A 6,580-nucleotide genomic window follows, 5' to 3' on the forward strand; every position below is an offset into this window, starting at 1 on the left:
CCGAACTCTACAATTGGGAAAAGGTTAAGTTTTTAATTGGTCAAGTAGTCTAATCACCCCCCCCCTCTAGACATACTTCAAGGTCCTACAGTTTGCCAGAAGTACAAAGCACTCCAAACATAATGTAAATTACATCAAGGGCATTGGACCACCGAATGAGCACTATCACTGCCAGAACAAGCCGTCAGCGCATCCTTTTCGCCGCTCTTATATCGAAGCTAGTTTGACCTTGTCGATGACAACCAGAAGATTTTTGGGCACGTGCCCCTAAGAACCAGCGCCATGGAGCCGCAATCATCCCAGTTGAGCCATTGACTTGATTTAAAGAACCTCACATCAAATCTCGTCATCGCATACACACGGCGAGAAACCCAAACCCGTTGGCCCGAGGAGCTGGCACGAATCTGCGTGGGAGCTTTGTCTAATCCATTGATACGTCACCATCGTATCTATAATTTTTTTATTGTTTCATGACAATATTCTACAACTTTCATATACTTTTAGTAATATTTATGTTATTTTTGGGGCTAACATATTGATCAATGCCCAGTGCCAGTTCCTGTTTTTTGCATGTTTTTTGTTTCCCAGAAAATCCATATCAAACGAAATCCAAACGCAATAAAAATTCATTAAGATTTTTTGGGAATATATGTGAGTTTTGGGAGAAAGAATCAACGCAAACGAAGACCCATACCTTCACAAGGCAACATGGCGCGCCCCACCACCCAAGGCATGGGGTGTTGCCTTGCCACCTCCTCGTAAGTCAGTTAGAGCCCTTCTTCGGCTGCAAGGAAGCTTATATCGGAAAAAAAATCATGTTAAAATTGCAGCCCGGTCGGAGTTGAGGATCTCCGGATATTTAAGAAACAGTTTTCGGCCAGAAGCAGAGATGCGAAACAGAAGAGAAATAGAGAGAAAAATCCAATCTCGAAGGGGCTCCTGTCCTCCGGGAGCCAAGGCGGCCATGGACCAGAGGGGAAACCTCCTCCCATCTAGAGGGAGGCCGAGCAAGATGAAGGAGGGGCTCTCTCCCCCTCTCTTCCGGTGGCGCTGAAGCATCGCTGGGGAAATCATCGTGACAGCGATCTACACCAAAAACTTTGTCGCCACGATGGGCAGAGAGTTGGTGATGACGGTGATATACACCAACCCACAAGTATACACTACTGCAGGATGCTGCTAACGCAACACTACGATCAGAGACCATTCGACGAAACTGTGTGTGATGCAATAATCACAAACGGTGGTGTAAAAACCCATCAAAAAGGGTGCAAAACGTCTGCGATGACGGATGCATCAAACACGGTTCAAATTTTTGTTGCGTGTGCAATTCAGGGCATATGGTTCAGTTCAATTAACTGTTTGCGACGAGGAGGAACAAAAGAAACGGGCTATCAGATGAAGGCGTGTGCGATGTAGAGCATACGGTTCACTCGGATGAACTGTTTGTGATGAGGCGGAACAACATAAACGGGCAGCAAGATGAAGGTGTGTGCGATATACGGCATACAGTTCACTCGGATGAACTGTTTGCGTTGAGCCAAGAGAACAGAAACGGTTCAACTTAACAAGATGTGTGTGATACGCGGCAAACAGGTATGTAATCAGAAATGTGTGGGAAGATCGATAACAACACAGACTATTCCTGTTAACAAGCCGTGTGTGTTGTGAGCAAACGATTGCTGGTATACAATTGTCAGTGATTGATGAAATCATCACTGACAGGTTCCATTGTTTAGTCCGTGTGCGATGTGATTTGCTCTGTCTATAGAGCATCAACATATTTAGATACATTAAAACTGAGCACTTTTCCAGCCCTCTCAGGACATCAATGCTCTAGCCATCAGATTGCCAGTTTGAAGCATTTTTTGGCCGTTGGATGAGCTGTGCATCGCTCCTAGTCCTGTTCTGTTCGCTAACAACAATCGCTAACCATCCCGGGCCGCCGCTCTGGTCGCCTTTTTGGCGCTCCGGATAAATTGGGCCTAAAGGGACTCTAGCAACCTCCTTACAGACCTGCATAGAGTGAATCGACACGGTGGGGAGAAAAACCTACATAGTACTACGAGAGGAGGCACGACGATGCGGGTCTCCTATTTGTATGTCACCGCCAATCTCCTATTCCCTCTGGGCGCTGCTACTCTTGAAGCCGCCGGTTCCACTCATCCCCAAACCTCGTCCCTCCCGATCCCTCCCCACTTATGACCGAGGGTGAATCATTGGTCTGAGCGATATCCCGCCGATGCACAAGGAAGATGCGAAGGGGCAGCACACTCGCAACCCTATTGAGGTGGCGGCGACGGACACCCCTTGATGAAGATGTCCTTGAAGGTAACGGGCAGGCGACGAGAATGGCGCGGTGAAGAACTCTCACGTCCTGATTCCAGTTTGATGTCCTAGCTATCGATGCATTTGACACCCGGCCGTAGGGAGAAGGTCAAGGCTAAGGTATATCACGAAACTTTGCCCTACACACGTGATTCCATTTCACTTCATGACGATGGAAACGCCCATTCGGAATTTAACAACAACCAAGCAGTAGGTATCCCTCTGGTTCTATCAATTTTTGTAGTCGTTGTGTTTGGCCGGTGAACGGTAAGCATCCACGTTTCCCTTCCCCTTTCATTTCAGATGTATGATTTTTTGGTACAAGGTACTGTGGTTTGAGCTCCTACTTCACAGTACTAATTTACATGTTAGTCAAGGAACTATTTGTACATAATGTGCAGATTCAGTTTCGCATATGGGGATTCTAATGTGGATATTTGATTTTTAGTTCAAGTAATTGGTTTTCTGGTTGTATTGCCATTTCTATCTATACATACATCCAATTTCTATGCAGCAATGGTACATAGTCCAGTCAACCAGAAGGCTTCGATTTTCTGCCCGTCGGCATTAGCCTGTAGTGTACTCATGTGCCTGTTTTCTCCCTGCCCACTATCTCCTCTGTGGCTTCCTGGATCTTGGTTTTTTATATGACTTATTTGTCCTTTTGGAACGTGTCTCTTGATTCATGTAAGTATTTTTTATAAAGCTTACCTGTTAAATTTTCAGATGGCTCTTGATTCATTTCAGATTTCACACATACTCTAGCTACTCATTAGTCCAAGCTAATTGGTGTTTCACATACCGATCCATGTTGAATGTGTCGTATAGATGAAACCAAAGAAGAGGCACAAAACTATATCCTATTTGTGTCAACATTTTTTAATGTATAATATATTCATCAGCTTATGCAACTTTAGTTTTGTGTTAATATTGCAGAAACTCGATATGATTATGAGCACGCACGCGCGCACACCTTGCCGCTGGTTGGTGTGGATTCGTGATGCATGAGCCTCATCTTCAAAGAGGCAACAGGTGGGAGAAAGATTGACAAAGTGGTGGTGTCCTGCAGCTAGGAGGACCGCAGTGAGCACCCTCCCTGTCGTGGATATACCCCGCGGTGTGACCCTAACGGAGATATGACCCGACTGGGACTTGGTGTTTCATTGGTGACTAGGCAGATTATAAGCCGGCAGATAGTTAAGCATTGTAAGCCGGTGGACACAGTTAAGCATTGTAAGCCGGCGAACACAGTTAAGCATTGTAAGCCGGCGGACATAGTTAAGCATTGTAAGCCGGCGGACACAGTTAAGCATTGTAAGTCGGCAGATAGTTAAGCCAACAGATAGTTAAGCCGGATAGTTAAGCCAAATGGTAAGCCAGATTGTAAGTTAGATTGTAAGCCGGATTGTAAGTTGGCTTACGTTAAGAAGCCCAAGACGTTAAGAAGCCCATGGTAAGACGTTAAAATAGGTTAACTCCTAATCCGAGTTTGACTCTACATGTAACCCGCCCCTTCAACTTATATAAGGAGGGGCGGGGCACCCCAAGAGGGGAGAGCAAGAAAATAATAGTTAAGGCTAGACACAACTAGAGGAGAGCCAGATATATGACGTCTCCCTCATGAGCATAATGAGATCTAGCCACAAACAACATGTAGGGCTATTATCGGATGATGTTTCCCGGGGCCTGAAGCTGTTTAAATCCTTGTCTTGTGTGTTGATCCGCCTCGCATCTCTCGTCCTGACCCCTCTCAAGTTACCACATAGATGCGTTGGCCTCACGACTAAGTCCTCACAATAGGACATCTGCCGTGACGTTTCCACGACAGTTGATGCCCACCGTGGGGCTGGACGCGCGGTGGTGTTGAGTTCTTGTAAGGATCTCTCCCAGGGATCAGGGATCGAGGAGTTCGCAATCTCCTGGACGAAGAAAGACTCGGCTCGGAAGAATTGGCATCCGCTTCTAGTTCATTGTTCCAGATTTTACAATCTGTGAGATTTAAGTCAGAGCAAGACCCGGACATGGACGGGTCAAATCTGCCATGGCCCGGAAACAACTATGACTGGTGATTCGCTTGATCTGCCTCCAACTTCGATTCGTCGATGGCCCACGAACCGCCCTCGCGTAGTTAGATGCGGCCTCAACCCACCGCAGATCGACCGATGCCCTGGGCCGCACGCCGTGATTTCAAGCCGCTATGAGCCACTAGTGCTCTGACCCGCTGCATCGACTTGCCCTCCAACTCACTTTCATCTCATGTGGCTACCTCTGGTACAAGTCGCCGTCGAGTTGACTCCTGTTTCGAACCAACCTCGACCCGGTATCAATCTGGGTAGCCATTGTGGACTTAAGACCGGCTCCAAGTCACTTATGCGACATCACCGGCCTTCTCCGCCTCTGCCATGATTGACTCAAGATGACGTGCGCCCTGGCCTTTGAGCCGCCGCGCCTCGCGTTGCTGTGAACCGCCCTTGTTGCGGCCGACCTTGTTCCACCTCTGCTATAAGCCGCCTCCGTCTGAGCCACCGGGTCTCGCCGTCCGCCCGTCTTGGCCTCTCCTCGCGTAGTTGGACGCGACCTCTCCCAGCACCACCCACGGCATAGCAGAGCCGCCTCGCCGGAGCCTTCCGCTGTTCGCCTGCCGTAGCCGGTCTCATCTGAGATGTCGTCCTTGGAGCCACGTGTTAGAGCTATAAGCGTTTGTCGCCAACTACCGAGCCGTCGTTTGCTTGGCTCACCCTAATGCTTAAACCACCTCTGTCTCATGAGCTGCTGCTTCCATCGTCGGAGCACCTCCATAGACGCTTCAAGTCGCCGCCGGAGAGCCGCTGTCTCATCTGGGCTTGTGCCCGCAGCCTTGAGCCGCCGCATCGAGCCACCGTCGTCCACGCTGACTCGGCCTCGCCATTGCCTCCTCTGCCGTGAGATGGCCTCGAGCCGCCGACTCGACGCCCTCCATCTCCGGTCTGCATCGCTGCACCTGCCCTACGTCCCTGCGGTTCTCTTCCAACCACTCCAGCCCCCGCACTCGCGCGGCTCTACCAGCACCGGTCCCTCGCATCGCCGGGCCGCTCTTCACTTAAAACCGTTGAGGCGGTGACCCGCCGGTGCCTCGTTGAGCGGCCGCCTCTGCTGCGGCCCTGCGTTGCAGAGCCACCCCATCCTTGCACAAGGGTCACAGGACTCCACCTCCGATGTGGTTTTCCGGCCGCCGCGTTTCCACGAAAGCCGCCTGCTGACGCTTCAAAATCGGCCACGACCCAGATTACTCCAAGCCACCACCTTGTCACTTCGCCACCAAGCAGCCTCGGTCTCACCCTCGTTAGGCCTTCTCCGCGCCTGAGCTCTTCCTCGACTCCACCATGGCCCGCCTTGGCTTTGCGCCTCCTCACCCGCGGCTGCGCTGAGCCACCAGGGCTGAGCCGCCATCTGCTCGGACTTACCTGCTTTGACCCGTCTGCGCACCAGTCGTCTCTGATTTCATCGCTCAAATCGCCGGGCCCGTGAGCCGCCTTTGCCAATTGCCGCGTTGAGCCGCTCCCTGCCGGGTCACCTCCGCCTACGATCGACGCTGGTCCCGCCCCGCTCGGCCATCTGTTCTTCCTGTGCCCTAGCCTCTTCAGCTGCGGCTGGGCCCCGCCCTCCGTTTTTGCGACCGGCTCCGCCCACCCAGGCTGCTGTGTATCCGTGACCCCCCTACCGCCTCGCTGTCGCCGTGGTCTCGCTTGCGCCGCCAAGCTGTGTCGCTCGAGAAGCCTCGCCTTTGCCATATCTGGCCTCGAGCTATCGGCCCCCTCGCTCCATCTCTGGTCAAGAGCCGCCACACCGACCAGCCTTGGCCTGCCCGCCGCGCCACTCTGTTAATCCGCCATCGTTGTTGTCGCGGCCTCATCTGTGCCGGCTAGTAGCCTCTGTACGCACCCGCGAGCCGGCCCTGTTACCTCCTCTGTTGTGCGGCCCGCCTCTACTGCCTTGTTCTGACCGGAGCTCCTCTGAGCCGCCGGCGCCCCTCTGCCATCACCGGGTCAAGCCACCCTGGCCTTACCTCCAAATCTCCACCTCCAAGCCTCCGGCGTCCTTCGGGCATGGTTGCCTCTGCCGCTGCAAAACTTGTCATGACTATGCTGCAAGCCGCCCGCCACCGAGGAGTTTCTAAACCATGTCTTCTGCGAGCAAATTGCCGCCTTACCGTGCCGCTCCAAGCCGCCGGCCTCCAGTGAGCCACCACCTCGCACGTACCGCTTAAATACTG

Source organism: Triticum aestivum, chromosome 4B, assembly GCF_018294505.1.
Source record: "Triticum aestivum cultivar Chinese Spring chromosome 4B, IWGSC CS RefSeq v2.1, whole genome shotgun sequence".
Taxonomy (NCBI): domain Eukaryota; kingdom Viridiplantae; phylum Streptophyta; class Magnoliopsida; order Poales; family Poaceae; genus Triticum; species Triticum aestivum.